The sequence below is a fragment of the Pinus tabuliformis genome, chromosome 6 (genome assembly GCF_031772625.1).
Source record: "Pinus tabuliformis cultivar Carrire ecotype Pingquan chromosome 6, CPIR1, whole genome shotgun sequence".
Classification (NCBI taxonomy): Eukaryota; Viridiplantae; Streptophyta; class Pinopsida; order Pinales; family Pinaceae; genus Pinus; species Pinus tabuliformis.
The window spans coordinates 1496353544-1496365738 of NC_142292.1; positions in this window are offsets into that span (position 1 = coordinate 1496353544).

Consider the following 12195-nt stretch of genomic DNA (forward strand, 5'->3'; position numbering starts at 1 on the left):
TGGATAGACTAGATATGTCTGAACAACCATCGACATGTAGGGCTATGTCATCTGACACAGCAATAGTAGAACTTCCTGCTACTATTCCAACAATGTTCGTTGGCGTACCATCTGTCCCAACTAGCTCCCAATCACTAGATGGAGTCCATCCAGGGGCTGTTTCGACAGTATGGTCTGTTCCTGTTTGTTCGTCCAGAATAGTATCTGGAATCTCTTATGTTGAGTCTCAGCAAATTGATCCTTCGCAGTGTCAATTTGGGCAATTTGGTCCCCAAAGGCAAATCATTCCTTTGAGCACTGGATTACCACCGTATGGAGGGCAATATACCCTTTCATTGTCTCCTTCGGGAGAAAAACTATACGAGAGTTCACAATAGAATTTAGGTTATGCTAGAATTACATCTAGCGGTTGGGTGCCAATACTGCCTCAACAACCAAGAGTTGTATACTCGATGCAACAAAGTTTACCTATGTCAAATATCCCCACTACACCGGCTATTGTGACGGTGTCGCAAGTACAAGCGTTGCCTGTTGTATGCCAACCTCAGTTTTCAGGTTGTAATACAACAACCTCTTGTCCCTACGACGCAACCACAATCACCAACTAGTGGAATGACCCAGGTTCAAACGGGGACCATTACCCCTCATCTTGGTCAAAAAATCAGTACTGGGCAACAACTCATGGCTTCACAACCATGGTTGGTACAATACCAACAACCGCAATTCCAACAAGCTTACCAAGGATTTGAGCAACAAGTCTTTGCACGTAATGGGTAGCCGTATATTCAAAATGGTCAACATCAATCATATCATAATGGTCATGCCCATCAACGTGACCAAAGTTTCCAACATCAAATGTACTATGCTGGTAAGCAAAGACCCACTGCTCAGGCAATCCCATCTTATCCTGGGTATGCTTCGTCGAACCTGAATCAACAGTTGCCCTTCGTGGCAACTTTAGAGTTACCAGATCTAAATCGACTGACAAACGATCCAATCGCTTACACCCCTTGGTGGCCAGCGATTCCTCATAAACTTCTGTCATATATTCCTAAATTTAACGAAAATCTGGGTGAAGACCCGTTGAATCATGTGATGACCTTTCATCTGTGGTGTTCATCTAACACTCTAAATGATGATTCGATTAGGCTTTGCCTTTTTCATCACACGTTAACTGGTCCGGCAACAAAATGGTATATCGAATTGCCTAGAGCTTCATTTGATAACTTCAGTACCCTAGCCACAACCCTTTTAACCCATTTTCAGTTACCCATAAGGTACGAAACGGGAATAGAGATTCTTACCAATTTCAAACAAACGACAACCACTCACATATCCGATCATATTCATGAGTGGTGACATCGTCGTAGAATGGTAAAAACATATGTTCCTGATCAGCTGTTGGCTGAGTGGTTTATTAAGTCATTGTTACCTTCTATTACAGAAGACGTGGCAAAGGGAGGAGTCATCACTAAAGAGTAAGTCATTGCTCGTGCAAAATATTTAGATTTGATCTATACTCAATCTGGCACACTCTATGATAAAATCCTTGATGCTCCTAGACCGAAATTTTCTATTCATCCCTCTCCTAAATCAAACAAAGACTCTCATGCCGGGGACGGCATGATAGGAACGACTAGCATGAAAACCGTAAAGGCTAAGTCGAATAAGGCCCGTACAGTTTTAGGTCAAAATGCAAATGAAGAACTTCTCACCTTGGAAGCAAATGCCGTGTCGACTAGCAAAGGCAAAGAAACCAAGCAACCAGGAGGCAAGAAGAAAAAGAAAGGGAAGAAGAAGAAACAGGAGGAGTTGTCCCCTGAAAAATCTTCTGCAAACCCTTCTGGAGATAGGAAACCAAATCGTCCATGCCTTATATGTGATGAGGATCATTGGACAAGAGAGTGTCCATATAAAGCTGAGCTTAGAAAATTCTTCAAGAATTCAAAAACCTCGGTGGTATTGAATGATCTGTTTCCAAATCTAGGAACAAATCTGGTTGCTAGTGAAAATGCTTCCTCGTCCCAAGTGCTAATGTTGTCGGTTTTGAAGTAGAAAAATGATGCTTTGATATCGACAAGGAATAAAGATTACGGGAATCCACAGCTGTTGGAAAACAAGGCTAATGATCAACCTAGTAGTTCGAAAACAACTTCGACTGAAGTTGTGCCACCCATCATTCCTGAACTAATGATAAAGCCATCAAAGGGAGTAGTACACAAATCGACATTCAATCCTCGTGCCAGAGTAGCACAACATTATAATATAGTGGAGGATTTGGCCCAATTTCCTTCCACTATGTCGACACTTGAGGTACTGCAAAATTTCCCCTCCCAAAAGCAGGCTTTATTTTCGGCGATAGGTGGGATTGACCCAATGGATTCCAATCTTGTGTCCTTTAATCACAAAGGATATGACAATCAGTTACCAGCTCAACTAGCTTTCCTTATTCAAGTGAAAGCCCTCAACAAAACTGTTCATCGAACCATTATTGATGAGGGGGCATCTACATGTATTATGTCGATGAGTTGATGGAAAACTTTAGGATCTCCACCCTTGTCGTGATCTTTGATGACATTAAAAGCATTTGATGGACGAACATACACCCCATATGGGATTTTAAGTAACTTGCAAGTTGAACTTGGGGGCAAAATGGTAGAAATTGATGTTGAAGTTATCGATGGAAACCTCGATTACAACATCGTACTAGGAAGGCCCTGGATTTATGCTATGGCTGCGGTTGTGTCAACATACTTTAGAAAGATTGCATTTCCTTTTCAAGGAGGAATTACAATCGTCGACCAACAAACATTTCTCCCCAACAGTTCACAAGTTACGGGAAGCATTCTGATGATCCACAGAAGCCCTCATTCACTTCAAAATATCGTACTAGGACTACTAAAAGACCCTACATTGATGGGGACTTTTTTCCCTACCGCCTCCAAACAATCTGGCGGAAGTGGCCACGGTGGGAACTTGCAACATGATATCTTCTAGATTCAGAAGATTCCTGAACATTTTGTCAGCATGGATCATCGTCCTAATAGAAATATTGTAGCAATCAATTTTCTTGGCATGGGGGGCAAACCCAAAGCTCATCGAGTGTTTGGATAGATAGGTGTAAGTAATATGGCACCTCTTCATATCCTTGGTCACATGTACATTCTACAGATGAAGGAATCATTCAATCAAAGATGATAGGAGAGGCACCATGGGAAGATTACCACCATTGTTCCCATCTTCCGAATTACCACGAAGATTATTCCAACAACCTTAATCATCCTTCAGTTTTTGATTTTCTATCAAATACTATAAATATGGTGGATTCCGAGGACGGTTCCTATCTTGTGTCAACCTCATTAAAAAATGAAACAACTCCCTTTCCAAGTCAAGTCTTTTAAAGATCTCAAAGGTAAACCTTCATTCCAACCACCGTGTTGAATGCAATGAAGATTGGGGGGCATGCACCTCAATTTGCGTTATTATGCTGGGGGCATGCAAACTTATCACGAGCAGTGTTACAGCAGGGTTCAAGCTCGTTAAAAAATAAACCCGCCACGAGCAGTGTTACCGCAAGGTTCAATCTCGTTTATTTTATGTTGGGGGAATGCAAACTTATCACGAGCAGTGTTACAGCAGGGTTCAAGCTCGTTAAAAAATAAACCTGCCACGAGCAGTGTTACCGCAGCGTTCAAGCTCGTTAAAAAATAAACCCACCACAAGCAGTTTTTATGCGAAATTCAAGCTCGTTAAAAATTAAACCTAAGCAATGAGAAAATGTTTCCCCTAGAGTTTAAGCTCATTAAAAAATGAACCAATTTCCATTAAATAACCATTGTGAATGCATTATCATCAGATTTTGATCCCTGGTCGTGTTCTCATCATCACCTCCACTCTGTTTTAGCCGATCATTCACCTCCATTTGATTGTTTACCCTTTTTGAGGAACATCTGCGACGAGTGATCTTGTTAGCCATCCTTGTGACACTGCTGTGATTGGAAAATTCCAAACATTACCTGGAATCAGCTGCTACTTGAAATTATCACTCGTTCCTCAAAAAACGAGTTTCCTTTAAGCTCTTTTCCTTTGACTCGTAAAATATGAAAATATTGCCAAGAAGTTGGCCTCTCCAGCTCGTTAAAGCTACCAGGAGTGCTATCCCTCCTCTAGATTTTAATCTTTTTGGACCTGAGGGATTATTACACAAAAATATCGAGCGCTTGTTTTGTTCGGCTCGTTAAAATTATCAAAAATTCATCCCTTTCGTATTATTTTATACTTTTTCGGACTTAAGGGATTATATGAAAAAAGAGGATTATTGGAGTTTCCTTTACATCCCTTTCAGACTCTCTAAAATTGAAAAGGACCGAGTTATCTTTGTTGTTAAACTCGTTAAAACCAATAGCGACAAACTTGTCCATATAGACAAGAACGAGTTTCACTATCGCTAGGCTCGTTAAAACATAGTGACGGGTTTTCCCGAAGGGCAAATTATAGAACAAGCATATGTTATCCTCCTCAAGCTTGATAAAAATAAAGAGGTACTGGTCAGCAAAGACTGGGGAAAAATTTGGAAGAAAACTTGAAGAAACTTTATTGGTAGCAAAGTCGCTCTTGAACATGACACTTTCACTCCACATCCGAGTCGGGTTGGGTTATTCCATTCACCGGTCATATCACCATTGGTCCATCGCACCATCCATATTTTGGGTTAATGCTACCAATCCATGTCAGTGTCGTCGGTATGTTCAAGAGAAGTCACTCAGAGAATTCACCTGTGTCTCATCTGCTGCAATACATTCATGCTCCATTCTTTCATGACCGCCACCCTGAACCCTATATCATCAGATCGTTTTCACCTCCAAAATCATTTACTCCATTCCATGTCGTAGATGTGGGATTCATTAAGGCCCTCCTATGACTGGTCGCTTCTTGTTGACATCAGCCTATTATCCAAAAAGTCGACCTAGGAACAACCCTTTCAGTACTGTGAAGCTTGCATTCCTCAATGGTAGGTTTCTCACTTTCGGCGATAGGTTTACATCAATGGCCTTCGACCGAGAGATTTTGCATGGTGCTCAACGCCAAGTCCCATTTTCACACCATGTGAATTGTACTCTTGTACCTTGAGGGTCATCATCATTATCGGTGATTCCTCTCGCACCTGTTAACAACTTACATCATTGGCTGGTAATCAGGTGATGTCTTTCCATGTTCGACTCCAGAACATTTTTCACATGGATTGACTTGTACTTTGGGTGAAGATTGGACAAGTTTGAAGACCCTGGATCTAGTTTCATCCATCCGGGCTGCGATATATTCAGGAAAATAAAGACATCAAATGTACATCATTGTTGTATAGATGATCATCTGAATCAAAGGATGATGGCTCTATCAGAATCATTAGTCTGCCACACAAACGGTTGTCTGTCTTATGTACATGAAAATGAATTTATAAAGCTGAGCATGGGAATGCACGTCTCAGCTATATCATGAAAATATTATGAAGATAATGTATTGTATTGTATCTTATTACAGGTCACCTTCCAGTTTGAAAAACCTCGGATCGTCATGATAAAGCATTTCACCCGACATCAAAAGATTAACGACCACATGCTTTAGGGGGCAACTGTTATAGACATTTTTGGGCACTGCAACCCCAATCATATATGTCCATAAAACAAGGGCTTCTAAGTCCCTAAAAGTGTTGTTTCATGCCCTAAAGGAACAAGGTCAGCTGATTACATCATCTCCCACAAGTTCTCCACAGGAAACTACTCAAAACTGGTCAAAACTGGACCATACAGACTGCTCAGTGCTGAGGGTGAGATGCATCTCACCTATTACACACGAGGGGCATGATGCATACTGAAAATTCCTTCTATAGGGTGCGATGCATACTGGAAAGCCCTTCTGTAGGGTGCGATGGGCGAGAGTAGACAAATGGCAGAGACAATTTGCAAGGTGGATCGTCATGGAATCTTCCAGAAACTTCTCTTGTGACACTTGCCTCTCTGAATTCGCCCAGGGATGAGTAAGAGATCATCAATATCTAAGTGGAATGAAGAACTATCAGAGAGAGGACACTAATGAAAATCCCAGAAGCTGACTCACCCCCCTGCAATCATCTATATATGGATCCCTCATCCCAGAGATCTAGAGGCTGGAATTTTGTATCTTGTAAGGAAGTGCTGTTGGTTTCTTGGTGGAATATCATAGTGTTGGGTGATCTAAGATTTTCATGAGGTGAAGAAGGGCTTTCATGCTGGGAGGATGACGTTGGGTTAGAACAATTGGTTGTAATCCTCTTTGCTATTCTTGATATTAATAAAGCTATTCAAGTTTTCCTCCATATTCTTGTATGTTTGATGATATATGTATTTGTGTGGTCAATATATATCTGGTCCTGTATTGTTTATGATTGTAGATCCCTGTTCTTCGATAGTATTATGTTGCTTTGATTCCACAGGTGCTCTTTGAAGCTGGGTAGACGAAGGAAAAGTGGCAAGGATCTGTCAGAAGGGAGAGGAATCAAGCACGGAACCAAGCGCAAGACTGAGGTTGGTGTCCTTTGTTCCCCTCTTATCTACTTCTCATAAAGGAAAGCGAAAGTAGTTTTAGTTTGTTTATTTCTAAGATAGCTACCAGTCTTAGTGGGACTAGCAGCTCCGAGTGGACACTAGATTTCCTGATAACACTGCCGCTCCTCCTAAGGACTTCTTCTTGGACTTCTTGAGTGAACATTTTGTATAAAAATTTCCCAGCTCATGACAATGAAAGAACTTAAATTTCGACATGTATTTCTTCTTACCTCCATGAAATGAATCAGATTTGGAATTGGATGCCTTCCCTTTACCCTTCTTTGCCTTACCTGCTAAGGAAAAATTTTCCTCATCATTAGTATTTGATGAGGAACCCTCTCTGGTGTTCCTTCTGATCTCTTGTTGCATCAAATTTGATGACATTTGTTCCTAATCTAGCAGCTTCTCCCTTCCACTCACAGAGTCCTGATAGTTGTTCCAACTCTTAGGAAGGCCTAGGACAGATAGGCTTACCATTTCATCCTCAACAATAGTTATTCCACACTTCCAAACTCATCTCGACAGGTTCTGAACTTGGTCAAGTATTTTGGAATGGTCTGGCCTTTCTCCATCTTCATTTTTTGAAGTTTATCTTTCAGTGCCAACTTTCTATGGCACTGTTTTTCTTGAGAAGGTTTGTCAATTCTTTTTACATAGCATATAGAGTCTCTTTTCCATGGAGAGTCGAGACAATGTGGTCTTGAATGCCCTCAAGGATTATCTGCCTTGCCTTCCCCACACACTTCTTCCATTTGTCTAGATCTTTTGCATTCGATGTTGGTGGCTTAGGAATGTTTTGATCAATGAATTCCTTGAAGCCATTATCCTCCAACATGGCCTCCATCTTTTCCTTCCAAGCTATATAATTCGAGCTTCCTTCCAAGGCACACCTGAGCCACAAACCGTAGAACGCCATCTGCCGATCTTGAAGTATGTATTGCAAATTCGAATTTCATCTATAACCCCAAACTCAAAACTTTGAAATATCCTCTAGTATATTGTCTTTAGCTTTCATACCATGTAGATTTTCCTACAGATTCATAACTCATGTAATGTGATAAAACACAAGACAAAAATCTACTTTACTCTTTAAGCAATAGAAGCCAATAGATCGATGAAAACAATAATGAACAAGAGGAAGATAATCAATGGAAAATAAGACAATAATTTCTCTAGGGAAAGCCATTGCTCAAAACCCTAACCATATATTGCATTAATTAGAAATCTGAGTAATAATACAAATCTTTTTCTCACTAGAATAATTCTTGCACAAGTATGATCAACTCACAGCCTCACAAACCTGCTCTAGCCAACACTTAGCCAATTTTTTTGCTTGCCAAGCCCCTATTTCCTTGTGTTGTTCCTATGAGTATTATCCCATATTTAATAGGGAAATCCTTCCTCCATAACTACATGATACACAACTAGGTCCTCTTCTGATTACATGCATGATCTATACAACTTCTACAACTGATAATACACTATCCTTGCACTCTAGTATCAACTGGGTATTTCTCTGAATTGACATGCATGAGTTTCTCATGAGGGAAGCTTCAATTAGCTGGAGTAGCACCTGAGGATGCACAGTGCACCAACTCACTACTAATCTTCTACTAGTTCCACAAACAGTTAGAATTAGTTTAACTGTCTATAAATCAGTCAAACTGATTTATCTAATTACAACTCAAATAAACTCATCCCGGACCCCTAAATTTTAGGGAGAACATATACATGACTACAGAAAGACTTCCAACTCGAAATTCCTAAGCTAATTAAGTCAATTAAACTTAATTGAATATTTACAAGTTGCTATGAGAATAGAATTCGATTTTAATTCTAAGTTTAATTCAAGGACAAATAAACTGGAATTTCTTGTTTCCATTTCTCAACATTTTTTTCCTTCGGTAAAAAAAATTGCACGAGTGTTTATTTTTCATTGAAATTTCCATAAAGACAGATCTTTATTTAAGCATATTACAATTTTTTTAAATTTGGAACCAACCATGTCATTTGTTAGCTCACAATTGCATATAGAAAAAATGTGAATTTTAACAAAAAAATAAAAATCAAACTATAATAATTTCCTTTAAAGAAAAATAAATTAAATAAAAATTACTTAAAATAAATTTGAAATCCTAATTTTTGTTTTACACTCTACAAATATTTTTTCAATAAAAAATTCTTCGATCTTAAAAAATCCATATCCCATTTTCTATATGTTAAAAAGAAATGAGTAACTGAAATCTTACATCTTTAGAAAATATACTTTTAGTATAATTTACATTTTCAAATATGAGTAGTAGCTTTAATTTTCAAAATTCATCTTAAAATTGGTATTTGAAATTCGATTAACTAAAAAATTAAAAAATAGAGGTAAGGTAAAATTAAGAAGTTATATATCAACATGATAAAATGAGAAATCATATATATATATATATATATATATATATATATATATATATATATATATATATATATATATATATATATATATATATATATATATATATATATATATAAAGTGATCATCTCGATATGTTAGAAAATGTAGATAAAGGAAATAATAGTTATAAAAAAAGATCCTAATGTTACATTCAAAGATTAGGATAAAATTAAGTCATTCAAATCTTTCTACCAATATATTACTGTATTTTTCCTATTGTGCCATTTTTCCTCTTTTGCATCCGAATACCCTCAGTGGAGTTTCCACAAAAAGACAAATCATTGCAATGTTTATTTCTTAGTAGAATTTCTATAAAAGTAAGTTCCCTTAATGAAGTTTCCATGTTTTAACTTTAAGAAGTAATGAAAATTGTGATATCTAGTAAAGAAATTTTATTTTATATAGTAATTTAATATGTCACTCTGAATAGAAGCCTAATTTTATATGCTATTGTATTATAGTTTTTCTTAAAAGGAAAGATTATTATTCTTGACTGTGATATGGAAGTATGTTAATGCTACCATTTTAATATACTCTTGCTATTTGTGTTTGTTTTCACGGTCAAAGTGAGTTAAATCACTTCTTGACGGGGAAAAGAGTTTTTTAGTGATAAGTCATTAGAAATGTTATTTGATATTTGGTTTATTCTATTGGTATTGTTACCATTTTTATGGAATAATAGATGAGTAATTAAATAGTTTTGGATAGTCTTCATATTTCTTTTTGAAATGGATTAAAGTTTTAATTTAGAATTTGTATTTGTCATGATGAAGTGTTTTATTTAGAGTTTATTATTTAAAGTATATTTGGATATTAAAATAATTTTTTCATAGTCTATTAAATTGGTAACTAGACTAATAGTAGGGTTGTTGCACGTGTTTTTTGCGGTTTCTACCACACTTATCTCAAAGGCAACACGTCTTTCTCTCTAAAATATTTCTGTGGTGTTGTAGCTCTCTAAAGCATATCTGGTTCACCTCCTTTGCATTTTATTTTTAAAAATTAAGAATAATGATGAATACATGACTATGAGGAGAATAGAGCACATCAAATGAAAATATTTCTAACACTATCTGCAGTCATATTTCACCTGTTAGTAAATTTAGATGAAAATAACTTTCATGTAAAGGCCATTTAAATTTTTAACTTTTAGCTTCTTTGATTCTAACATTGCACCAAACAATTAGAATATAGCGTACCCAGAAAGTGACCCACAAATTTAGAAACACTCATGTAATTTTACATGAGGACCGTCACACAGTTAAGCTTGAGATTTTAGATGAGAAATTACTGTGTTTTGGAGCATTAAACATATTATAGTGAATATTAAAAAGGTTATGTAGTTTGAAAAATTTGAAAGATTTTTGAATTTCAAAGTTAAATATCGACCAAATTTATTTCCCTTCGAAGGATGTGGTTTCCGTGGATAATTTCTTTGTTTGCTTCACACGATGTGGTTTCCATGGATATTTAACTTTGAAATTCAAATTTCAGGCTATTTTCAAGATGTAATTTTTAAAGTATAAAATCCTCATCTAGTGTTTTAAGTATAAAACTAATTGACTTTTCCAATGACACATATCATTTAACAATGTAAACTTTGATACGGGAACTATAAACTCAAAACGGGAACTCTCACCAAAAAACCATGAAAAAACATAAAAAACAGTACTAAAAACGAAAAGTTTGTATATTGGAACGATGGTTTTTTTTAGGGTCAATTTTGAACATGTTTTAAAAATGGTAGTGAAAATGAAATTTTCATGTAAAAAAAAAACTTGAAAACGAAAAAGTGTTGATACTGGAACGACGATTTTTTTTTAAGGGTTAATTTTCAACATTTTTAAAAAAATGCTAGTAAAACTGAATTCGTATAAAACAAATTACATGACTAAATGAATCAAAATGTTATTATTTGTATATTGAATGAAACATACATTATATCTCTAATTTAATGTTACAATGTAGATATTGTAAACAATAAAAATTATCATAATTAAGACATATGATCCAACAACATAAAAATGACTCATAACTTCTGATTTAACACCATATGGAAATCAAAAATTTTATTTCAAGATATGATGTAAACCTCAGTGATATAAATTGTATTAAACAACTATTCAAAATCACTAATATTTTCTTGCACACCATCAAAATTCACATCTTCAGATGAATGACTGGATGCAGACAAAGATGTTCCAAATTCTTCTCTTTCATCAATTAGTGCCCTATATGAGTCCACGTGCATGCCCACCATTTCAGGTTTCAAAAGTTGTCTAGATCTATGACTGGTTTCAGTAGACTCCCATCTCAAAATTGTTCCTTCCGGTAACAACCTTTTCAGAATCTCTATTGTCTTGAAGAAAATAGTTCCTCTATTTGTTAAATTGAAGTCATAAACAAGTATGTCAACATCCTCCAATTTTAAGATGTTTTTGTGGTGGCGATTTATATTCGTACCCTTTCTTTTTCTCTTTCAGCCATTTTTTTGTCAACTACCATCTTTGGCTTATACACACCATTGAATTGGTGTGTATTTTTGGCATACCAATGTACTTCAACACCTGTAACATCCTCATTTTTTGTAAAGACCTTTATAAACTTAGCAACCCAAAATGGATAGCCATTGGGATCTCCATCTGGTAGCACTACGATCATGCAACCCTCCTTAATATCCTATACTGAACCCATATAAAGGTCTTCCATGACTTCACTTTGTGCATGAGATCTTTTGGAACCAATATACATCTCTCTTTCCTTTGCCTGTGAAGAATTAATAATACCTTGAGATTGTTTTTTTCAACAATTTTTATTTCCTTATGTTCATTTGACACATTTTGTGGCCAAATAAATGGATTTTTCAAAGGTATTTCTTCATTTGTTGTTGTTGAAATGATATCACATTGATTATTGAAAAATGACTCCCACCAAACTGAATCAGCAATGTCAAAGTACTCATATGTATATCTATTACATTTTTAATTTCTTCTAGGCAATTAGAATAATTTATATCTATATTTTGTCTATAAGCATTACGAACTTCACCAACTGATTGTAATAACAATATTTTTCATGCAAATATTGGACGATCTAGAATGAACTTAAAAAATTCCAAACTTGATGACGGTGCCCATTCTGTAGTAGTTGAATACTTCTTGCCCCATATTA